Genomic DNA, 26320 nt, shown 5'->3' with positions numbered 1-26320 from the left:
ATATCTCCATCCTTCCACAACACAGGATGTTTCTGAGGTTCCCTTTCAGGGGCGAAGCCTACCAATATCGAGTACTTCCCTTTGGCCTCGCACTCTCACCCCGCACGTTCACAAAGTGTGTAGATGCGGCTCTGGCCCCCCTGCGCATGCAGGGCATCCACATTCTCAATTATATCGACGATTGGTTGATCTTAGCTCAGTCAGAGCAGATTGCGGTTCGACATCGAGATGTCGTTCTCGCACATATGGGGGAGCTGGGTTTGAGACTGATGCCAAGAAGAGTGTACTTTCTCCGGTTCAGAGAACCACCTATCTAGGCGTAGTATGGGATTCGACCGCGATGCAGGCACGATTGTCCCCTGCTCGTATCGAGTCGATCCTCATCTCAGTCAAGAGAGTCAGAGAAGGCCAGTCACTCACTGTCAAACAATTTCAGAGATTGTTGGGTCTGATGGCAGCTGCGTCCAACGTGATACCTCTTGGCCTGCTGTACATGAGACCCCTACAGTGGTGGCTCAAGACCAAGGGATTTTCCCCGAGGGGCAATCCGCTTCGCATGATCAAGGTCACGCGGCGCTGCCTCCGTGCCTTAGACATGTGGAAGAAACCTTGGTTCTTGAATCAGGGCCCGGTGCTGGGAGCTCCTTGTCGCCGTGTGACACTAGTGACGGAAGCGTCCCTCACCGGCTGGGGTGCGGTCATGAGTGGCCACCCTGCCCGTGGTCTGTGGAGTGATCGCCATCTAACATGGCATATCAATTGTCTAGAAATGCTAGCAGTTTATCGTGCACTGAAGCACTTCCTCCCAGACCTGAGAGGTCACCATGTGTTGGTGCGCACCGACAACACATCAGTGGTCTCTTACATCAACCACCAGGGAGGTCTGCGTTCGCGCCCTTTGTACAAGCTGGCGCAACAGATCCTGGTGTGGTCGCAGAGCAAACTCCTCTCATTAAGAGCAGTATATATTCCTGGGAAGTTAAATATGGGAGCAGACATACTGTCGAGGCAGGGGTCGAGGCCCGGGGAATGGAGACTTCACCCACAGGTGGTAGATCAGATATGGGGAGTGTTTGGCAGGGCTCAAGTAGACCTTTTTGCGACTCAGGAGACGTCACAATGTCCCCTCTGGTTCTCTCTACTTCATCCAGCTCCTCTGGGACTGGACGCTATGGTACAGACCTGGCCGAGGCTTCGTCTGTACGTTTTTCCCCCTATCGCTCTGCTCCCGGGAGTTCTGGCGAGAGTACGCCGGGACGGGGCCCGTCTGTTATTAGTAGCCCCGTTCTGGCCGGGCCGAGTATGGTTCTCAGATCTAGTCTCGCTCTTCGACGGCTCTCCGTGGGAGATACCGATCAGGACAGACTTACTCTCACAGACGCAGGGCACGATAGTTCACCCTTGCCCGGAGTTGTGGAAGCTGTGGGTGTGGCCCCTGAGGGGGCACAACTGTTAGCAGCCGGTCTCTCAACTGAGGTTGTTGAGACCCTTCTCCAATCCAGAGCTCCCTCTACGAGGAAACTGTACGCCCTGAAGTGGAAGCTCTTCACTTCATGGTGCAGAGACCGCCAGCTAGACCCAGCAAACTGCCCAGTTGGTACAGTTCTGGAGTTTCTACAGGCTAGTCTCTGCAGGGTTGACCCACTCTACTCTGAAGGTCTACGTGGCGGCCATTGCGGCCTACCACGCCCTTCTCGACGGTCAGTCTCTGGGAAGACACCCCCTAGTTACACGTTTCCTCCACAGTGCACTGAGGCTGAGGCCTCCAGTACGGTCCCGTATTCCCCCGTGGGACTTGGTTGTGGTGTTAGAGGCAATGTGCAAACCCCCGTTTGAACCTATTCAAGATATCTCAGACAGACATCTCACACTTAAAACCTCTTTTCTGTTGGCTATTACCTCTCTGCGGAGAGTAGGAGATCTTCAGGCCCTCTCTGTGGCCCCTTCTTATCTTGAGTTTGCACTAGGCATGACTAAAGCGTTCATATACCCTCGAGCGGGATATGTTCCCAAGGTTCCCTCTGTTACACCACGACCTTTAGTGCTGCAGGCCTTCTGTCCTCCTCCCTTTCGGGAGCCCGACCAGGCGAAGCTAAATTGTATGTGTCTAGTTCGAGCACTGGAAACATACGTCCACAGAGCTGCCCTGTGGAGAAAAACTGACCAATTGCTTGTGTGCTACGGTCCCTCCAAGAGGGGTTCTCCTGCTTCTAAGCAGACTATTAGTCGTTGGATAGTCGAGGCTATCAACGTTACCTACGAGGGTAAGGCCTTCTTAGCAGGTGTATCCATGCTGGACATCTGCAACGCTGCGGGGTGGTCCACGCCCTCTACATTTGTTAGGTTCTATGGCCTAGATATGCCAGTCACTCCAGGCACTTCTGTCCTCCTGTCCTGAGCTGTGCTCTTCGGATACACACCAGGCAGGGGTTTGGTAGTCTGGCGGCGTTAGGACTCGTTCCCCAAAGCGCTTTCGACGCAGCTCGAGTTCCTGAAGAGGAACGTCTCTAGGTTACGTATGTAACCCTAGTTCCTCGAGGGAACGAGACGCTGCATCTCGGAGCAATACCCCCGGCACCCCTGCCGGCGCTTGCTGGTACTCGAAGCTGACGCCAGCTGTGTGGCACGTGGTTTTATAGCTTCCTGGTCGCTTACGTCACCCCGTCGGTGACGTCACGCCCTTCCATTGGACTGATTACACACGATTTTCAGAGTCGCGTACGCTGGACGCGTTCCCCAAAGCGCTTTCGACGCAGCGTCTCGTTCCCTCAAGGTACTAGGGTTACATACGTAACCTAGAGACGTTTTTCTTGTGCATCAGCAAAAAGCATTTTTGTGTATTTGTTTTAGAGATTGTTTTGTCAATAAATGTAGAGGGTTTACCATTTTGTGTTTTTGCTTTGATTGTAACTAGGTTTTTAAGAGGTTATTATTATTATTATTATTTAATATACTAAATTTCAACATCATTGCCAGAGATATGACATTGAAGTTTATTTTAGTTCACATTAATTGCTTATTCAGAAGTACATATTTACCATATTTCAAATCACATATAAAATATACTAAAGTCCCACTTAAGTGGTTCAAAAATAATATGTATTTATGTGGTCACTTCGTTGTTCAAAAAATCACTCAAAAGTTCAACTTATTGCATTTAATATAACTTTAAAATGTGATAATTTTGAAATAAATTACAAATACAATGTACTTAAGCAGCAAAAAATAACATTTAATTTGCATTTATGTGTGTTCTTTTAAAGTATATTATTTCCACAATAAGTACACTTTATAAAATGTTATTTTTCACAAGGGAGTGCAGTCGTGGGTCAGCAGTGTGATGAGCAGTGGGCTGAGATCTCAGCCTTGTGGGGCACCTGTGCTCAGTGTGGTAGTGCTCGAGGTGTTGTGGCCAACACTGACTGACTGAGGTCTTCCAGTTAGAAAGTCCAGGATCCAATTACAGAGGGAATTGTTAAGGCCCAGCAGGTTTAGTTTGTTGATGAGCTGTTGTGGGATTATTGTGTTGAATGCTGAACTTAAGTCCATGAACAGCATTCTGACATAAGAGTCTTTATTTTCTAGGTGGGTAAAAGGCAGTTGGAGGGTGGAGGAAACTGCATCGTCTGTAGATCGGTTTGGACTATATGCAGACTGGAGTGGATCTAGTGTGTTGGGGAGGCTGGTTTTGATGTTATGCATGACTAACCTCTCAAAGCACTTCATCGTGATTGGGGTCAGTGCTATGGGTCATTTAAACAGGACAAAGGTGATTTCTTTGGTACCGGTATGATGGTTGTGGATTTGAGACATGTGGGGACGACAACCTGGCTCAGCGAGATGTTGAAGATATCTGTTAGGACATCTGTCAGCGGTGCAGTACAGTCTTTCAGTACATGACCAGGTATGTCATCAGGACCTGCAGCCTTGCGTGGGTTAATCCTAGATAGGATCTTCCTTACATCAGAGACAGACAGAGCACCTGGTCGTTGGGAGGTATGGGCAGTTTTGTGCAGGTGTGTCATTCTGCATTTCAAACCGTGAATAAAAGTGGTCGAGTGCATCCGGGAGTAATATGTTGTTATCACGTCCTTTGCGTTAGCACACGGGGGATCTAAACTGAGACAATATCAATAGCTTTATGTGCTTTACCGATGAATTTGAAGTCTTTATTTATTCGAAATATTCAAGAATAGATCATCTTTGGCTCGGTAAAGCAAGTTCATGATCCTATTCGTGAACAGATGATTCTTTTGAGTCAATCTTTTAAAAGAATCATTTATTTTGTTTAACGAAACCAGTGTGGAAACCAATGGTTCGCAAACTGGATAGATCTGAGGTGCAGGCAGGACTCGCAAAATCACTAGCCCGACATTCTGGGGCTATTGTGTTTTCCAGTCGGACTCCAAAATATATCTTGAATAGTGATGTAAAATTCCTAACTTGATTCATGTTGTTAACTCTTTTGTAGGTGTGAAACAGATCTTACATGATCGTTTGCACTTGTTTCTAAGTCTTGCCGATTCAACTGATTTAAACCATTCGCGCACATTTGGACAGCAAGCTTGTGCACACTCATTCAAAACACATGCTGAGAGCAACGTTTCAGACAATGCGCTTACACAGAATTGAGTCCTCTGTCGCATATCCTTGCTTCTGAATTAACACATAGACAAAATTATTTAAAAACAATTGTCTTTGCAAATATTCTCGTAAACACAGTCGGTTATGTCTTAAGTTAAATGTATACAGTGGATAAGAAATATCCTATGAATTATATTGGATCCTTGCACTCTGTCTTAAAGAGGCAGCAGCCTTTAAATGCCTGTTGTTCCATTAGTGGCACCTGCTGTCAGAGAGTGACATTTGTGTCTCATTCACAAAGGTAAAAACGGACCATTCTGTTTTCACTTCAGATTTTTTAATTATACAATCCAAATAACATGTATTTACACTGCATGAAAAGGTGCATTTCCGTACGGTTCACGTCAGTGTATAAACCCGTAAATGGAACAATTTTGTCAGTTTCCGTCTATGTGCTCTGGCGTTTCTTATTTCTGGACACTGTCAGAAATGGACTGTTTTGTGTGCGGCACTGATGGGCAGTAACGCGTGAGAAGTAACGTGTAACTCTAATCCGATTATTTTTTCAAGTAACGAGTAAAGTAAGGGATTACAATTTCAAAAACAGTAATTAGATTACTGTTACTTCCCTGTAAGTAGGCTGCATTACTGCGTTATTTAACATTGATTTTGTTTCGTGAGACTGTCTCGTGTTATGACGTGAGTCGTGAGTGACAATGACGTATGAATGCCGCGCCTGCGCCCGCACTGTCAGTCAGTGTAGTGTTGAACAAGAAGAGACAACATGGAGGGTGGAAGAGAGCAAGACCATGCAGCGTTTAATGCTTGGAAGTACCGACATTACTTTGAGTTTAACTCGGTTAAAGGTGACAAAAACATCAGCGTCCGCTGTACACTCTGCCTGGGAAGAAAACTTTTATCTACAGCGAAAAATTCCACCTCAAATCTGAGCAAACACCTAGCAAGCCAGCACAGGAATGTGAAACTTACTGAAAAAACCCTGAACCCCCAGCTGACATGACCGCTGACTACATCCAATTCCACCGGGCGAACCTCCGAGGGCCCTTCTCCTGCTAAACAGGTTAAAATAGACTTAAAAGCGAGTGCGACAGCACTTAGTGCCGCTGAACTGAATAAGCTCATCGCTGGCTATATTGTCGAGGACATGCTGCCAATTTCCACTGTTGACTCTGAATCGTTCCGACGCATCGTAGAAAAAATACCGCTCAAACACGGTGTCAAGCTGCCGCAGAGAAAGTCATTTGCAGTATACCTTGAGAGAGAATATGACATAATGGACGCTAATTTGAAGGCTGCACTCGGAGATGTAGACTTTGTTTCAACCATTGCTGACATCTAGACGGTGAATAACAAAAGTGTTATTGGTGTAACAGTTCACTGGATTAATTCCCCTTTACAGCGCAACAAGGCCGCCCTAGCATGTCAAGTCAAGTCAAGTCACCTTTATTTATATAGCGCTTTAAACAAAATACATTGCGTCAAAGCAACTGAACAACATTCATTAGGAAAACAGTGTGTCAATAATGCAAAATGATAGTTAAAGGCAGTTCATCATTGAATTCAGTGATGTCATCTCTGTTCAGTTAAATACTGTCTGTGCATTTATTTGCAATCAAGTCAACGATATTGGTGTAGATGAAGTGACCCAACTAAGCAAGCCAGAGGTGACAGCGGCAAGGAACCGAAACTCCATCGGTGACAGAATGGAGAAAAAACCTTGGGAGAAACCAGGCTCAGTTGGGGGGCCAGTTCTCCTCTGTCCAGACGAAACCAGTAGTTCAATTCCAGGCTGCAGCAAAGTCAGATTGTGCAGAAGAATCATCTGTTTCCTGTGGTCTTGTCCTGGTGGTCCTCTGAGACAAGGTCTTTACAGGGGATCTGTATCTGGGGCTCTAGTTGTCCTGGTCTCCGCTGTCTTTCAGGGCACTGATCTGGATACAGACTGGATCTGGTGGCTACGGTGACCTCGGAATAAGAGAGAAACAGACAAATATTAGCGTAGATGCCATTCTTCTAATGATGTAGCAAGTACATAGGGTGTTATGGGAAGTGTTTCCGGTTCCGGAACGGATTTCGATATTAAAAGCATATTAGTATGTTATGTGTAAGCCAGGTTAAAGAGATGGGTCTTTAATCTAGATTTAAACTGCAAGAGTGTGTAAGAGAATTAGAGGCAGGCACACCTATGATGTAATTGGAGCAGAGATTGAAGAAATCCATTCATCATATGGACTGCATGGCAAAGTTGTTGCCACTGTAACTGATGTAGCGCCCCCTACCTCCTTCTCTAAAGGTCTAATAAGGGACAGCACCAGGTTCAATAAACTAGTGCCTAAGAGATGTTGTATTACAAGGCCCCTCTGATGTCACTGAAATAAATACTTTTCTTTTGGGAGATTTACTCAAAATAAATCCCTATGCCTGTTAACTGATGAAGTCAACATAAACCCTTCTGAAAGAATAACACACTGTTAGAAGTACAAAACAAATAGAGGATTTAATTAGAATATAATTATAAAATGTTAACTGGCTCAAACAATGAATTTCAGAATTTCAGAAAGTGAATTGTTCACACAATCATACTGCATTTAAATCTGACACAAATTAACCCCTGAAGGGCAATATCTCGGATGCCAGACCTACTGAAATTAATCTCTAGGTCAAATATACTCAGTATAGCTTGAACAAATGAACTCAATAGGATGAATGCATACAATAACTCACAGAGTATAAAAACATATACTCTGAGTATTCACATATTATTTCAGAGCACTGAATAATACTAAATTAACCAATATACAATGCTGTGGGCCCACACATACCAGTCATTCACACAACCCACCCGGTTGCAGGCCTGAAACGTGGCTCGTGTTTGTGGTGGCCGGGAAACTGACAAATGGCCCCTTCACTCTCCTGAGCACAAAACAAATCAAACGGATACCTCAAATTCCACGTGAGACAATACAGCACTCCGCGAGTCCTGTAGCAGGCCTCGCGCCGATCCTCGTCCTCTCTCTCGCTCGTCAGCTGAATGAAACGCACCCGCACCCGCGCCGATCCTCGTCCTCTCTCTCGCTCGTCAGCCGAACGAAACGCACCTCCCACGGCACCAGAGGAACCCCAAATAACTTGGGTATTTGGGGCGCTATCTGTTCCTCAATGTCTCCGTCGATGAAAAAGGAAACAACGGCGATAACTGTCTTTAGTCTGGTAACTGTTGTTTTAGCTTACGCATTCAGATGCGCGGATATGCGCATTGATAATTCACCCAAACAGTCTATTCGCGCCTGACACGGCAGATAAACAACACTGGTACCGGCCTTAAAACACTCGCGGCAATCTCAAAGAAACACACACATGCGATTCATCTGTGTCAGTGCTTCACTTCTGATCTACATTACAGTTAAAGATCTTTTAAACTTGTAAATCATCAATCAAATCACTCTCTTACCGCAAACGCGTCTCTCACATTCACAGCTCTAACCTTATCTCCTTCTCAACTCCCGCACTTGACAAACTCAACCCTCGTCTCTACAACAACCACTCAAGTTACACAAAAACACCAGCGAGGACGGGACTTAACTCACATTAACCAATAAAATAAGAAACACCTAACATGATGGTTAAAGCCACGTTTTCCACATGTACACAACAATCAAACTTGTAATATGCATGAACGCTCTTAAAGGAACAAACACCTTTTATAAACTCTATATTGAGATGTATATTTAATTCACATTTTAGTTCTGGATTAGAACTAAATAAAAACTAATAAATTGAGATAACCCATAAAATGAATAATTATATTCTACTGGGTTACATGCTCCCCCCTTCTAAACATCTCATGACCCCATGAGATCACATCTCTACACTTTGACGGTGACTCTGGGCTCCATATGAACACTCACACGTGCACATTGAGTACATTGTGCCATAGGGTGACACCAAACTGTGCTACAGGGTTTCTTTTCTGATTTCCCCCTTTCAACATTTATGACCATTCCTCTATGAACAAGGGTGAAAGGTTGGTTAATGGGCCAGCCCAAACTTTCATAACTCAGTCTGACTACAGGTCTTCTATTTCTTTTGGGGCGGGAATGGACATGCTGTACTACCTCTCTGGCAGCATTAACTGTACCGGGATCTCCCCTTCCTTCTGGACTCTGATCTGGTAGTTCTCCATGGCCTTCTTCAGTGAACGTCAGTTCTGTAGCTTCTTCATGGGGTCTATCCAATTCACCTTCACGGTCAACTGTGTCCTCCTCCACAGCAGATCCATCATGTGCATCACTCTCTGGGATGGGCAGTCTCTCTACCCTATCCGGGTAGCAATACCACAGATTATCCTCCTCACTGTCAGACTCAGTCCTGGGTGCAACTTCACTCTGTGTCACATTCCTTCCTCTTAACTCTTTCCTATGTTTTCTCCCCACAGGTCTTGGCCTGGTCTCCTGTGGCACAGAAACTTTCCTTGAGACTTCAGGAACAGACAACCTCACTTCACCCCCAACAGGTAAGAGATGATCTCTGTGTAAAGTCCTTACACCTCCCATCCCTGATTCAGGTTTCAGACGATATACAGGTAAGTTCATCAGCTTTTCTATCACCAGGTATGGTACAGAATTCCATTTGTCAGCGAGTTTGTGCTTGCCAATCAATGCCAGATTTTTTATCAACACCCGATCTCCCACTTCCAGAGTATGATGTTTCACTTCTTTGTCATACAACCGTTTGTTCCTCTGTTCACTTTTCATGGCAGTTTCCGTTGCTAACTGATATGCTCTCTGCAACTCTGACTTCATTCTCTCCACATACTGGTGATGGTTACTGGCTCCCACCCCATCAGGCGACGTCCCGAAACACAGATCCACTGGCAGACGAGCCTCCCTTCCGAAGAGTAGATAATATGGCGAATGCCCAGTGGCCTCGTTCTTAGTACAGTTGTCAGTTGTACTAATCGATTAACGTGTTGACTCCATCTGCTCTTCTCTGCAGGATCCAGCGTACCAAGCATGGAAAGAAGCGTACGGTTAAACCTTTCAGGCTGTGGGTCGCCTTGGGGATGGTGGGGTGAAGTTCTTGATTTTCGTATCCCAAGCATTCTCAGCAGCTCCTTTATGAGACCACTTTCAAAATCCCGCCCCTGGTCTGAATGGATACGGGATGGTAGGCCGTAATGAACAAAGAATTTGTCACACAGTATCTTCGCCACTGTTAGAGCTCTCTGATCTTTAGCTACAAAAGCTTGGGCGTAACGAGTGAAGTGATCTGTGACTACTAAGACATTACCCAGGCCTCTTGAATCCAGTTCAATAGACAAGAAGTCGATGCACACTAAATCGAAAGGCCCACTGCTGGTCACGTGATGTAAAGGTGCAACCTTCTTGGGTAATGTCTTGCAGGCTATACAACGGCCACAATTCTTGACATAATGTTCAATGTCCGCAGACATTCTAGGCCAATAGAAGCGATCCTTCAGGAGTTCTGTAGTTCTCTCTACTCCTAAATGGCCTGAATCCTCATGCAGGGAACGCAGGACTTGAGACCAGTACTTTTCAGGTAAGACGAGTTGTTTTCTTTTCCCTCCCACAGGAACTTTTTGTGACACGGTGCAGAAGATGGTTTTGGATCCTCAACTTGGGACCTTGACGCTGTAGCAGCGCAACGGTGGAATCAGAACTCTTAGCGACGTTTAGTATTTTCCCACACTCCACATCTCTCTTCACTTTACCAATTACAGCATCCTCCTCTTGTGCTTTCCTTAACTCAACCTGTGTCAGCTGTTCCATAGGACAAATACCAAGGGCTGTAGGACAAGAGAAAACCTCAGGAATGCTCTGAGGTGACACTCCTAGCTGGTCTACCAATCGCACGGATGACTCTTCGCTATCCTCAGCTATGGCTAATTGACAGATGGCCTTCACCCCGGATTTAGTTATCTCTTTCCAGTCGGAATCATGGCTGGATTCACAGGGATAACGGACAGCACATCCGCGTCGATGTTGTGACTTCCGGGCTTGTACTGCAAACTGAAGTTATAGGTTGATAGAGCAGCTAACCAGCGATGACCTGTTGCACTCAACTTGGCAGTGGACAAGACATATGTGAGTGGATTGTTGTCCGTTTTAACCAAAAACTGGGAACCATACAGGTAGTCATGGAACTTGTACACAACAGCCCATTTAAGTGCCAGGAACTCCAGCTGATGAATGGGGTATCGCTGTTCGGATGTACTCAGTTTTCGGCTTGCGTAAGCCGCAGGTCTTAAACCATTCGGGTGTTCCTGATTCAGTACAGCACCTAACCCATTCATGCTGGCATCTACATGTAGGATATATGGCTTGATTGTATTGGCAAAAGCCAGTACTGGTGCATGTGTGAGGGAATGAATGATCTTGTGGAAGGCTGATGTACATGCGTCATCCCAGCGCTCTCCAAATGGTTTGAATTCATTGAAGTACTTCATTCCATTCTTTGCCTTCTTGTTGTGACCTGATGTTGGCGGATATCTTTTGGTGAGTTCGGTCAACGGCCTCACAATGGCTGAATAACCCTTTATAAAACGCCGATAAAACCCACAAAAACCCAGGAAAGATCTGAGTGACTTCAGGTCAGTGGGCATCTTCCAGCGAGTTACTGCTTCAATCTTGGCTGGGTCCAGTGATAATCCAGCAGCTGACACAATGTGCCCCACGTAACGGATTTGGGACTGGCAAAACTGGCACTTGTCAATCGAGACTTTCAGGCCACACTCTTGCAGACGGTCTAGGACTTTTAATAGTCTCTCTTCGTGCTCTTCAAGGGTGCGTCCAAACACAATGATGTCGTCGAGGTAGAATATTACTTGGAGAAGGTGCATGTCACCAACGGCTTTCTCCATTAACCGCTGGAATGTGGCTGGAGCTCCAGTAATCCCTTGCGGCATCCGCTCAAACTGAAAGAAACCAAGGGTGCAGATAAACGCTGTCTTCTCTTTATCTTCCTCCGCCATGGCTATTTGATAATACCCACTGCGGAGGTCCAGTACGGTGAACCATTTACTACCAGCCAAACAGTCCAGGGCGTCATCGATCCGGGGAGTGGTGTACTGATCAGGGACTGTACGAGCGTTTAGAGTGCGGTAGTCAATGCACATCCTGATTGCTCCACTCTTCTTCCGTGCAACTACTACGGGCGATGCATATGGACTCCTTGACTCCTTAATGATTCCTGCAGCTAACAGTTCTTTAATATGGCGTCGTACATCCTCGATGTCCGCTGGAGCAATGCGTCTGGATCGTTCTCTGAATGGCTTGCTGTCTCGTAGTCTGATGTGAAGATCGACCCTGCTGGCTAATCCAACGTCCCACTCATTGGTGGAAAACACATCTCCTCTGGCAGACAACTTCCGACGCAGTCTCTGTTCCCAGGCCTCAGGAATAGATGACTCGCCGAAATCAAATAACTTTGGGTCTATGACTTTGGAACTGGTGGAGTCTAAGGAAGGCACTGTGACTGTGTCTGTAGGATACACATGAGCGACTACTGTTCCTGAAGGAATAGAAATTTCCTTAGATGTTTCATTATGGACTGGGACTTGGATAGTATTCCCATCTACTGCGGAAGATGAAAGTACTAGAGGGGTAATGAATGTTCCAGCTGGAAGACTGTCCTCCTCAGCTGTGTCTACAATAAAGATCTCAGTTCCCAGAGGCTTGTCAGTTTCCATTTGACAGATGGCATGTACTTCCCCTCTGGGGGGAACCACACAATCACCAGGTCCTTTCCACAGCACTTTTCCTTCAGGCTTGTCAGAGAGTTTCTCATTCTCTCGCAGCTGGGGCAGATGAATAGCAGTGTGTCGGGTCTGGATTTTCAAAAAATAGTGCAACACTGGATCCCTCCATACCTTGACTGAGCACAGATAGTCGTTTGAAGAAAATGGCATTGGTACCAATTATAACTGGGACTTGGAGGGGGGGGGGGGGGTTGAGAATCAGGGCACACGAGGGACTGTCCAGAATGGACAGTGATTCTTCCACACCAGTAACAGAAGCAGGGAAGGTGACGTCGACAACTATATACCCCTTATATGGGTAACTAGTTGAACTTAGCCCCCATATTGACAATCCAGACAGGGGGTGGATGGGCACATCTGGAAGATTTCTGGAAAACCAGCTGTCAAACACGATCGTCACCTGTGATCCAGTGTCTAACAGGGCTTGACATAGGGACAAATGGCCCCTTCACTCTCCTGAGCACAAAACAAATCAAACAGATACCTCAAATTCCACATGAGACAATACAGCACTCCGCGAATCCTGAAGCAGGCCTCGCGCCGATCCTCGTCCTCTCTCTCGCTCGTCAGCTGAATGAAACGCACCCGCGCCGATCCTCGTCCTCTCTCTCGCTCGTCAGCCGAACGAAACGCACCTCCCTACTCGGGTATTTGGGGCGCTATCTGGTCCTCAATGTCTCCGTCGATGAAAAAGGAAACAACGGCGATAACTGTCTTTAGTCTGGTAACTGTTGTTTTAGCTTACGCGTTCAGATGCGTGGATATGCGCATTGATAATTCACCCAAAAAGTCTATTCGCGCCTGACACGGCAAATTAACAACACTGGAACCGGCCGTAAACACTCTCGGCCATCTCAAAGAAACACACACATGCGATTCATCTGTGTCAGTGCTTCACTTCTGATCTACATTACAGTTAAAGATCTTTTAAACTTGTAAATCATCAATCAAATCACTCTCTTACCGCAAACGCGTCTCTCACATTCACAGCTCTAACCTTATCTCCTTCTCAACTCTATCGAAGCGATATCCCATATTTGTCGGTCACCGACGTGGCGTCTCCGTTCCCTCCTTCAGGGAACGAGGGTTACCACCAAGACGGTTGCTGTTGCCTTTTTACGTAACATGTTGTTCTTTTTTTCACTGATCTCATGTTAACTAATGTCATATTGATGACTTTCAGGTAGAGACAGGCTGGTGACAGGTGATTTTCAGCTCGCACCGCACTATGGGTCAATTAACTATTAGCAGCAGTAATTAGCATGTTAAATGTAAAATGAAGCTTACTGTTTATAATTCTTATAATAATTATTATAAATCTTATAATATAATTATGTATTATAAATAATATATCTAGTATAATTCTTACAATACTTATTCATGTACACAATATATTTAGGTTTAAAACAACTTAAGCATACTCATATATAAACATGTACACTGCCATTCAAAAGTAATGATGTTGAAAATTCAGCTTGGCATCACGAGTATATTACATTTTAAAATAGAAAACATTTAAATTATTTTAAATTGTAATTATATATCACAAGATTACTTTTTCTTTGTATTTTTATTCAAATAAATGCAATTAACTATTTACAGCAATTTGTAACAAGGAGTCGGAGGCGTTCGGATCCATATGCAGCATTTATTAAACAGAATGGTCATACAGGCAGAGATCAGGAATGGCGTCAGGTGTGTCAGGGATAACCAGAATCGTAATCAGAAACAAGCAGGGATCGAGACAGGCAGCGGAGAATCAGAGTCGGAATAAACAGTCCAAAGGTCAAAACACAGGAATAATAAACACAGGGAAAACGCTCGGAAATGTCAGACTGGCTAAACAAGACTTCGCAGTGAGTGAGAGTGAATGTGCTGCTTTTATGTGTGTGTGTAAATGAGGTGCAGGTGTGGCAAGGAAATTGGCTGATGAATGAGGTGCAGGTGTGGCAGGGTGATTGTGATGCAGTGACTCATGGGTAATGTAGTTCGGGTGTGGTGCAACAGTATGAGAGGTGCTAGTGTCCAAGTGACATCTGGTGGTTGATGGGTGGAATGGTTCTGAGTGGAGTGCCCTCTAATGAAGTTCATGGGCACTCCATCTAATAATCGTGACATAGCCCACCCCCAAAGGAGCGGCTTCCAGACGCTCAAAACAATCTAGGAGGGCGGTGGAGCGGAGGCGGAACAGGGGGAGGGATGGAGGGCCAGGTCCATGAGGAAGTGCAGTGGACTGGGGCAGAGCAGGTGGAACTGGAGCCCTTCCTGGGCCTAACTCAGGAAAACAGGAGCCCCTCCTGGGCCTGGCATAGGAAACAGGGGCCCGCCATGGGCTTAACTCGGGAACGGGAGCCCGCCTTGGGCCTAAATCTGGAACAAGGGTCCAGCAAGGCAGAGCAGGTGGCGTGGCAGCCCACCAGAGTGGAGCAGGTGGAGCTGGAGCCCACCAGGGAGGAGTAGAGGACCACCAGAGCTGAGAAGACGGGACAGAAGCCCACCAGGGCGGTGCAGAGGACCACCACAGCAGAGCAGACGGGACAGAAGCCCACCAGGGCGGTGCAGAGGACCACCACAGCCGAGCAGACGGGACAGAAGCCCACCAGGGCGGAGCAGAGGACCACCACAGCCGAGCAGACAGGACAGAAGCCCACCAGGGCGGAGCAGAGGACCACCACAGCCGAGCAGATCTGGTCCTCAATGTCTCCGTCGATGAAAAAGGAAACAACGGCGATAACTGTCTTTAGTCTGGTAACTGTTGTTTTAGCTTACGCGTTCAGATGCGTGGATATGCGCATTGATAATTCACCCAAAAAGTCTATTCGCGCCTGACACGGCAAATTAACAACACTGGAACCGGCCGTAAACACTCGCGGCCATCTCAAAGAAACACACACATGCAATTCATCTGTGTCAGTGCTTCACTTCTGATCTACATTACAGTTAAAGATCTTTTAAACTTGTAAATCATCAATCAAATCACTCTCTTACCGCAAACGCGTCTCTCACATTCACAGCTCTAACCTTATCTCCTTCTCAACTCTATCGAAGCGATATCCCATATTTGTCGGTCACCGACGTGGCGTCTCCGTTCCCTCCTTCAGGGAACGAGGGTTACCACCAAGACGGTTGCTGTTGCCTTTTTACGTAACATGTTGTTCTTTTTTTCACTGATCTCATGTTAACTAATGTCATATTGATGACTTTCAGGTAGAGACAGGCTGGTGACAGGTGATTTTCAGCTCGCACCGCACTATGGGTCAATTAACTATTAGCAGCAGTAATTAGCATGTTAAATGTAAAATGAAGCTTACTGTTTATAATTCTTATAATAATTATTATAAATCTTATAATATAATTATGTATTATAAATAATATATCTAGTATAATTCTTACAATACTTATTCATGTACACAATATATTTAGGTTTAAAACAACTTAAGCATACTCATATATAAACATGTACACTGCCATTCAAAAGTAATGATGTTGAAAATTCAGCTTGGCATCACGAGTATATTACATTTTAAAATAGAAAACATTTATTTTAAATTGTAATTATATATCACGAGATTACTTTTTCTTTGTATTTTTATTCAAATAAATGCAATTAACTATTTACAGCAATTTGTAACAAGGAGTCGGAGGCGTTCGGATCCATATGCAGCATTTATTAAACAGAATGGTCATACAGGCAGAGATCAGGAATGGCGTCAGGTGTGTCAGGGATAACCAGAATCGTAATCAGAAACAAGCAGGGATCGAGACAGGCAGCGGAGAATCAGAGTCGGAATAAACAGTCCAAAGGTCAAAACACAGGAATAATAAACACAGGGAAAACGCTCGGAAATGTCAGACTGGCTAAACAAGACTTCGCAGTGAGTGAGAGTGAATGTGCTGCTTTTATGTGTGTGTGTAAATGAGGTGCAGGTGTGGCAAGGAAATTGGCTGATGAATGAGGTGCAGGTGTGGCAGGGTGATTGTGATGCAGTGACTCATGGGTAATGTAGTTCGGGTGTGGTGCAACAGTATGAGAGGTGCTAGTGTCCAAGTCACATCTTGTGGTTGATGGGTGGAATGGTCCTGAGTGGAGTGCCCTCTAATGAAGTTCATGGGCACTCCATCTAATAATCGTGACATAGCCCACCCCCAAAGGAGCGGCTTCCAGACGCTCAAAACAATCTAGGAGGGCGGTGGAGCGGAGGCGGAACAGGGGGAGGGATGGAGGGCCAGGTCCATGAGGAAGTGCAGTGGACTGGGGCAGAGCAGGTGGAACTGGAGCCCTTCCTGGGCCTAACTCAGGAAAACAGGAGCCCCTCCTGGGCCTGGCATAGGAAACAGGGGTCCGCCATGGGCTTAACTCGGGAACGGGAGCCCGCCTTGGGCCTAAATCTGGAACAAGGGTCCACCAAGGCAGAGCAGGTGGCGTGGCAGCCCACCAGAGTGGAGCAGGTGGAGCTGGAGCCCACCAGGGAGGAGTAGAGGACCACCAGAGCTGAGAAGACGGGACAGAAGCCCACCAGGGCGGTGCAGAGGACCACCACAGCAGAGCAGACGGGACAGAAGCCCACCAGGGCGGTGCAGAGGACCACCACAGCCGAGCAGAAGGGACAGAAGCCCACCAGGGCGGAGCAGAGGACCACCACAGCCGAGCAGACGGGACAGAAGCCCACCAGGGCGGAGCAGAGGACCACCACAGCCGAGCAGACGGGACAGAAGCCCACCAGTGCGAAGCAGAGGACCACCACAGTGGAGTCGATGGCACCGGACCGCAAGTCTGCTCGGGTGGGACTGAAACAGAGAACATTGACAGGTTAATAGCGGCCTCCGTGGCCGTGATGAGATGGTAGCTGGCCTCCTTGGCCATTACAGGGCAGGCGGTTAGTTCATGGAGGACCTCCGTGGCCATGACAGGACAGACAGAGTTGGTGGATGGTCTCCATAGCCCAGACCGGAATTAATGAGAGCTCATTGACGGCCTCCCTGGCCGTGACAGGATAGGACGAGAGCTCTGAGATGTGACGAGGCTCTGGGAGTTCGGCTGAGATGTGACGAGGCTCTGGTAGATCTGTGGTGATTTGATTGGGTTCATGAAGATCAGCGGTGATTTGATTGGGTTCATGAAGATCAGCGGTGATTTGATTGGGTTCATGAAGATCAGCGGTGATTTGATTGGGTTCATGAAGATCAGCGGTGATTTGATTGGGTTCATGAAGATCAGCGGTGATTTGATTGGGTTCATGAAGATCAGCGGTGATTTGATTGGGTTCATGAAGATCAGCGGTGATTTGACTGTGCCCATGAAGATCAGCGGTGATTTGACTGTGCCCATGAAGATCGTTGGTGACTTGACTGTGCCCATGAAGATCGTTGGTGACTTGACTTGGTTCCTGAGGATCAACGGTGACTTGATTTTGCTCATGAAGATCGTTGGTGACTTGACTTGGCTCATGAAGATCAACGGTGAGTGACTCTGGAGAGTTCACTGGAACCTGACTCGACTCTGGAGAGTTCACTGGAACCTGACTCGACTCTGGAGAGTTCACTGGAACCTGACTCGACTCTGGAGAGTTCACTGGAACCTGACTCGACTCTGGAGAGTTCACTGGAACCTGACTCGACTCTGGAGAGTTCACTGGAACCTGACTCGACTCTGGAGAGTTCACTGGAACCTGACTCGACTCTGAAAATTCAACGGTCAACTGACTCGACTCTGGAAGGCCAACAGGAACTAACCCTGACTTTGGAAGGTCAGCGAAGACTTGACCTGACTCTGGATGGTCAACAGTGACCTGATTGGACTCTTGTTCTGGACGGTCAGTGGAGACTTGACCTGACTCTGGAAAGTCGACGGGGACCTGACTTGACTCTGGAAATTCAACTGAGGCGGCCATCTTGTGCAGCGGTGTTGGGCTGGCGGCCATCTTGTGCAGCGGCGCTGGGCTGGCGGCCATCTTGTGCAGCGGCGCTGGGCTGGCGGCCATCTTGTGCAGCGGCGCTGGGCTGGCGGCCATCTTGTGCAGCGGCGCTGGGCTGGCGGCCATCTTGTGCAGAGGCGCTGGGCTGGCGGCCATCTTGTGCAGCGGCGCTGGGCTGGCGGCCATAACAGGACAAGGCTCAGGAGTGGTGGATACTGCAAAAGTGCTGTGTTCCTCCTCCACAACACCCACAGTATATGCAGAGCTGCTCAGTTGGAGTGCCAGATCAATATAATACTGCAGAGTCCAGTGAGGATCATGCAAAGGCATGAGTGAGCCAAGCGGCTCAGATAGGCCACCACGAAAAAATATCATCAGGCACATCTCGTCCATGATAGATAAATGGGCAAACTCAATAAAGTTCTTCACATAGTCCTCGATGGGCCTAATTCCCTGACGTAAACGCATAAGTTGGCTTACTGGATTCATGGCTGACCTGGATTTACTCCTTAAAGCTGCTGGATCCTGGTTTGGCGAAGTCTTCTGTAACAAGGAGTCGGAGGCGTTCGGATCCATATGCAGCATTTATTAAACAGAATGGTCATACAGGCAGAGATCAGAGAATGTGCTGCTTTTATGTGTGTGTGTAAATGAGGTGCAGGTGTGGCAAGGAAATTGGCTGATGAATGAGGTGCAGGTGTGGCAGGGTGATTGTGATGCAGTGACTCATGGGTAATGTAGTTCGGGTGTGGTGCAACAGTATGAGAGGTGCTAGTGTCCAAGTGACATCTGGTGGTTGATGGGTGGAATGGTCCTGAGTGGAGTGCCCTCTAATGAAGTTCATGGGCACTCCATCTAATAATCGTGACACAATTCATGAATACATTTCTAATAAATTTAATAGCATGCCAAGCATTTTGTATGTGTCCTTTCTTTCATGTTGTCCATGCATAGTCTCCACCATGGTTTGCTGTGCTGCATTGGGATGCTCCACTCGGTCAGAGAAAGGTGTGCGAATGTATGGCTTCCCAGCTGACATGCAGAGGAGAAAATAATGGTTGGCTCAAGTCAGCAGGAGCAATTTAAATATAAATAAAAATTACAACAACAAAAAATTGTTAGTTAATTATAATTAAATTTATTTTCACTTTTTTACATTGAAAATGATTTACTAGAAATAAGGAACAAGCAAAGCCTTGCAAAACCCAGGGAGCTGAGACTCATGGTGAGACATTGCAGGGAGTCATCAGTGTTTCCTATAACTGTGCATTTAACCACCATGTGATATGTACCGTATGTGGGTAGACAAAAAAAAAAGTTGTGTGTGGAAACTAAACTCAAGTCACTCTGCAGGCACATTTTGAGGCAAACCAATTTGTAATGACCAAAAAATTCAAGAGTAGGCTGAGACCAGATGCTATTCCCACAATCTTTGTACATCGTCCTGTGGTCAAAAAGAGTAGGGCCCTACTCCACGATGCACCCCTACACCTGTAAACATACAAGAAATGGCTGCTGATTACAGCTATATTATTTCAGGTGATACATATATAATAAGTACAAACTCGTACTAGTTGAAATAATATTTCTCATTTTGAAGTGATGTGATATATTCAATATTTAAAATTAGCAATACCATGTATTCTGCCTCTATCAGTTTCAAAGGTTGAGGAAAAAAAAATGAGGACACTCAGAGAAGGGAAAGTGACAGTGGAGAAATAGAGGACATGGCTAGAGAGGAGAGACAGGGACAGGTGACACTGCCCAGTCAGTCAGCAGCAAGTCAGCATTCGAGCGAACCATCAGCCAGTTACCTGGGTCTATTAAAAAAATTAAAGAGACAAGAAAAAAATCAAACAATGCAAAGGCAGCACTAAGAAAAATAAAGAATGAAAATGCAGCTTTCAAAAAAAAAATGGTCCCCTCAGCACTCCTGACCTGCATCCTCACTGATGCTCCATCACAGAACAGTCCAGTGGCACCACTAATCCTCCACCTACCAGCACCCACAGAACGTTACAGCATGTTACTTTTATACACTAACAAGTATGTAATACAGTAGTATTATATAATATAGAAAGGTTATATAATATAGACAGGTAATAGTCAATTAATCACAATGACTAAAAACACTCCACCCATGTTTTTGCAAACTCAATTCACTCTAAATTTATATCAATAGGGTGCATTCTATTAAGGAATTTAATACAAACAAACGTTATAACCTCATTTTTACCACCTCCACTCACCGCTGTCACACGTGATCAAACGTTATATTGAACTAACGTAATAGGCTATTTAACGTTATTGCTAATTCACACTTCGTGATTGTCACTCGCGTGAATGAGCACAGATTTGCCTGTGATATGGGGCATTTGTCGGCGATTTCTCAAAACCTGTCGGCGAGCCAAAAACTGGGCTAAAATCGTGCAGTCTGAACTCAGCTTTAGCTAACTTTCCCCACCCTGCAAAAAAAAATGTGTTTAGACTCCTTTTTTTCTAATTCCAAACACGATGGATGAAGCTGAATTAAGAGAACAGATTTTACAATTAATAGGGTGTTCGTTACTAACTTTATTTAGCTCCAATTCTAGCCTAATCTTTTAGTTATCTGATAACATCCTTTAAATCTACTCATTTAATGAGTTATAATCTACTAGAAGGTTTTAGTTTGCAATTTATTGTTGTTAAGATGTACTGATAATATACAATCTTATTATTTAAACGTCTTACCTTTTAAAAGTGCGTCGCAAACGGTTTGTTCTGCTGCATCTCTACGGCGCGGCATCAGTTTGCTGCTACTTCCGGGAACTATTTAGAGGCTCCACGAGCCGCCATTGCTGTAAAAAAAGCGTTCCATTGGAGTCAATGGAGTTGTCGCAACTCTCTCTCTATATGGCTCTGACTCACATTAACCAATAAAATAAGAAACACCTAACATGATGGTTAATGCCACGTTTTCCACATGTACACAACAATCAAACTTGTAATATGCACGAACGCTCTTAAAGGAACAAACACCTTATACACACACTATATTGAGATGTCGAGCTGCTCCCGACGAGCTGGATGGCGCCTTGAATGGCAGACACCGCAGTCGGTGTGTAAATGTGTGTTTGAATGGGAGAATGTGAGGCAAATTGTAAAGCGCTTTCGATGGCCACATGGTCTGTTGAAAGCGCTATATAAATGCAGTCCATTTACCATTTACCATGTATAGTTAATTCACATTTTAGTTCTGGATTAGAACTAAATAAAAACTAATAAATTGAGATAACCCATAAAATGAATAATTATATTCTACTGGGTTACACTGATAATGCATCTAATTTTGCCAAAGCATTCAGAGTGTGTCAGAGTCCTGTAATTTGGAGTCTGAATCTGAAAATGAAGAAGAAGGTGATGATGAGGAACCGACTTTTACAGATGTCATAGAAGCTCTTTCAGCTGCATCTGGTGATGGACAGTTTAGCCTCCCTCCACACTACAGTTGTGCATCACACACAATTAACTTAATTTCAACAAGCGATGTTGACAAACATCTAAATTCCTGTGCAGACACCAAGGCTGTATATAGGAGTAGTATTGCAAAATGCTCTGCTCTTTGGACTAAAGCAAGTCGATCAACATTAGCCTCTGAACAGGTGGAGGAAGTCAGCCGCAGGAAACTAATGGTACCCACATCCACAAGGTGGAATTGCCTGTATGAGGCCATTTCCAGAATCATCACAATTCCGATGAATGAGCTGAATCCCCTGTGTGTAAAACTGGGAATCAAGGGCCTTAATGAAAGGGAGTACCTATTCTTACAAGAGTACTGCACCATGATGAAGCCCCTGACCGTAGCACTAGACATCTTACAAGGGGATGAGTGCACCTATGGGGCTTAACTACCAACAATTACAAGCCTGATGTCAAAGACACTTGCCCTGAAAGATGACCTCTCTAGAATGACAGCCAGCCTTCCAAATGTTATTGTAAAGGATTATTATTTGATAATTGATTTGGGTGGATTTGTTGAATTTATTATACCATTCATGGTGGGCAGATCTTACACTTTGTTTGTTTTAAGCAGTGAGTACAATTATTAATTCAATCAGGACCACTTCCGTCAAGTATATTTATGACAATTATAATTCCATACAGTTTTGGCGGTATGGTTATGTTCTGGGCAACACTCCACACGCCTGTCCATGCAGCCATGCTTGGACAGAGCGGGGAGAGCAGCAAGACAAACCCCCCTGGGGTACAGAACAGAGCCATTATAAGCATATACAGGTCCTTCTCAAAAAATTAGCATATTGTGAAAAAGTTCATTATTTTCCATAATGTAATGATAAAAATTAAACTTTCATATATTTTAGATTCATTGCACACCAACTGAAATATTTCAGGTCTTTTATTGTTTTAATACTGATGATTTTGGCATACAGCTCATGAAAACCCAAAATTCCTCTCAAAAAGTTAGCATATCATGAAAACGTTCTCTAAACGAGCTATTAACCTAATCATCTGAATCAACTAATTAACTCTAAACACCTGCAAAAGATTCCTGAGGCTTTTAAAAACTCCCAGCCTGGTTCATTACTCAAAACCGCAATCATGGGTAAGACTGCCGACCTGACTGCTGTCCAGAAGGCCATCATTGACACCCTCAAGCGAGAGGGTAACACAGAAAGAAATTTCTGAACGAATAGGCTGTTCCCAGAGTGCTGTATCAAGGCACCTCAGTGGGAAGTCTGTGGGAAGGAAAAAGTGTGGCAAAAAACGCTGCACAACGAGAAGAGTTGACTGGACCCTGAGGAAGATTGTGGAGAAGGACCGATACCAGACCTTGGGGGACCTGCGGAAGCAGTGGACTGAGTCTGGAGTAGAAACATCCAGAGCCACCGTGCACAGGCGTGTGCAGGAAATGGGCTACAGAGAAGCAGCACTGGACTGTTGCTCAGTGGTCCAAAGTACTTTTTTCGGATGAAAGCAAATTTTGCATGTCATTCGGTAATCAAGGTGCCAGAGTCTGGAGGAAGACTGGGGAGAAGGAAATGCCAAAATGCCTGAAGTCCAGTGTCAAGTACCCACAGTCAGTGATGGTCTGGGGTGCCATGTCAGCTGCTGGTGTTGGTCCACTGTGTTTTATCAAGGGCAGGGTCAATGCAGCTAGCTATCAGGAGATTTTGGAGCACTTCATGCTTCCATTTGCTGAAAAGCTTTATGGAGATGAAGATTTCGTTTTTCAGCACGACCTGGCACCTGCTCACAGTGCCAAAACCACTGGTAAATGGTTTACTGACAATGGTATTACTGTGCTCAATTGGCCTGCCAACTCTCCTGACCTGAACTCCATAGAGAATCTGTGGGATATTGTGAAGAGAAAGTTGTGAGCCACAAGACCCAACACTCTGGATGAGCTTAAGGCCGCTATCGAAGCATCATGGGCCTCCATAACACCTCAGCAGTGCCACAGGCTGATTGCCTCCATGCCACGCCGCATTGAAGCAGTCACTTCTGCAAAAGGATTCCCGACCAAGTATTGTGTGCAAGAGTGCATAACTGAACATAATTATTTGAAGGTTGACTTTCTTTGTTTTAAAAGCCTTTTCTTTTATTGGTCAGATGAAATATATGATAATTCTTTGAGATAGGAATTTTGGGTTTTCATGAGCTGTATGCCAAAATCATCAGTATTAAAACAATAAAAGACCTGAAATATTTCAGTTGGTGTGCAATGAATCTAAAATATATGAAAGTTTAATTTTTATCATTACATTATGGAAAATAATGAACTTTATCAAAATATGCTAATTTTTTGAGAAGGACCTGTATAATTACAATTCACAATTACATGAGTTGTAAACAAAATGTCATAGAGACTGCTTCCAATGAAGACACTGTAAAGAAAGAACAAGTTAGATCGGATTACAGGTTCAGTTGGCGGAGTTGGGGTATGAGGAGGGAGTTAATTGCAAGCAGCAATGCGATGGAAGAGACACTGAATAATGGGAATTTAAATAGACCGCAGGTGATAGGTGTCAAGAACTGGATTGGTACACGTCAGGAACAGCTGACTGTCAGCTGATGCAAGCGTGACTAACATGGCCTGACTTAACTAACGCGATGCTCGATAATGATAGAATATAATAAAAGATGAATTATTTATCCCCTGTTTAATATCAGGGATATTGATGATCATTAATAATGAATATCAATCTTAACATCAATAGAAGATTGAAATAAAGAGGTCAAAACAGCCTAAACCAAAATTAAATCTCATACAGTATTGATATCACATGAGATGGTTTAGGTCAGTAGAGCCCACAAAATAGTTAAAATAGCCAATTTATATAGTAAAATAAATATATTCTTTGTTATATCATATTGTATTTTACAGGCCATCAAGATTCGTTTTGATGCTGTCCTGGATAGCCAAGAAGGACTTCTTGCAGTGGCCACTTGTCCCAAGTTCAAACTTCGATGGCTGAAAGATGAGTGTAGGAGAGAGCATTTGAAGGTGCTTCTGACATCAGAGAATCGTAAAACTGCTCCAGCAGCTGACAATGCTAATGTGTCCCAACTGCAGCCAGCCCAGCTGAAATGGACATTTTTGATTTTGAGAACCAGCCTACAGAAAGCTTTTCAGCAGAAAATGAAGTAACTGACTATTTAAGGTCAGGGTATGAGCTTGAAATTCTGAATCAGTTCCCGAACCTCAAAAAGATGTTCATGAAATACAATGCTCCAACTCCATCCAGTGCACCAGTGGAACGGCTGTTCAGTTTAGGTGGATTGGTGCTTTCCCCGAAAAGGAACAGACTGTGTTATAGGAGGTTTGAGAAGCTTCTGCTGATGCGATGTTTCACTCCGAAAGAAAACGAAAAAAAAAAAAAAACATAGGGCCATAAAAGGGTAGCCATAAAATTAAACTGGACTAACAGCCTTAATGTGGCATGCAACAGCATTTTCTGTTTTGGTAAAGTCATTTTTACTCCTCTCTGCAAATTTACTGTTAAAAGACATAAATGTTAATAATTTGGAATACAGTCAGGAGAGACTTTCATTTTAATTATTTTATTGCTGTTTTTTTTTTTTTTTTTTACATCTATTTGAATGAAGTATTTTACAAAAAATATTTTTATTTTATATGCTGGAATATGCAGTAATATAAGTTAACAGAAGAAGGACTTTATTTCGTTAATATATGGTGGAATGTGCAGAAAATAGGTTTAAATGTTCAACAATTTTCTTCAAGTCTGAGACTGTTGCATTTCATTAAATTGTTGCTTGATGCAATGTGCATGAAGTTAAAATATTGAAACTTATAAAACAAGTTTTATAAAAAGAGAATGTTTCATTTGATAAAATTTTAGATGATGCAATATGCAGAAAGAATAGAATTAGGCTGAAAGGTCTGTTGCTTTATAGCGTGTTCAGGTCGTGCATCATGTTTTTGAAAAGTAACATAGTAAAGTAACTAGTAAAGTAACTAATTACTTTTGAAAATAAGTAATCAGTAAAGTAACTGGATTACTTTCTTGGAGAAGTAATCAGTAATCAGTAACTAATTACTATTTCCAAGTAACTTGACCAACACTGGTGTGCGGCAGTTTTCCAGTCCGTTCACTAATGCGATAAACTCCCAGAAACAGACATAAATGTTTAGTCACTTACTGGTAAATCCACGTACTTCTCTGTGCATGACAATAATCTCCGCAAAATCCAGGCAGTTAAATTTCCATAAACGGACAATCGTGTCTTATTTAACGTCTATAAATTAATGTACACTTAATATGTTATAAATGCTACAGGCCTTCTATACAAAAATGTGTGATATGCACTTATAAAACTGTCAACAAAATCACAAACACAGCAAGGCATCAACAAAACTCAATTTTTATTTTTCAGCAAATGCAAGACTGCAAACATTTAACAGGCCTGCAAATATTATTAAACAAACTCAGCAGTAGAGCTGAAGATCTTTGCCCGAACCCGACGGGACCCGATAGGACCCAACGGGTTCGGTCGGGTT

General features: G+C 44.6%; 1 protein-coding gene and 1 long non-coding RNA gene across 4 annotated transcripts in view; both read right to left on the bottom strand.

Moving 5' to 3' along the window:
• Positions 1–26320, bottom strand: part of LOC132155999 (extracellular calcium-sensing receptor-like) — a 131295-nt gene that overhangs the window by 41697 nt on the left and 63278 nt on the right. The gene's annotated exons all lie outside the window — the stretch shown is intronic.
• LOC132156007 (uncharacterized) lies at positions 19413–21218 on the bottom strand. The gene is made up of 2 exons (XR_009437371.1): positions 21031–21218; positions 19413–20117 (listed from the first exon to the last, which is right to left on the bottom strand). It is a non-coding gene; the product is annotated as an uncharacterized LOC132156007 (long non-coding RNA).

Source organism: Carassius carassius, chromosome 13 (genome assembly GCF_963082965.1).
Source record: "Carassius carassius chromosome 13, fCarCar2.1, whole genome shotgun sequence".
Lineage (NCBI taxonomy): Eukaryota > Metazoa > Chordata > Actinopteri > Cypriniformes > Cyprinidae > Carassius > Carassius carassius.
This window is presented reverse-complemented; position numbering and strand designations above follow the sequence as displayed.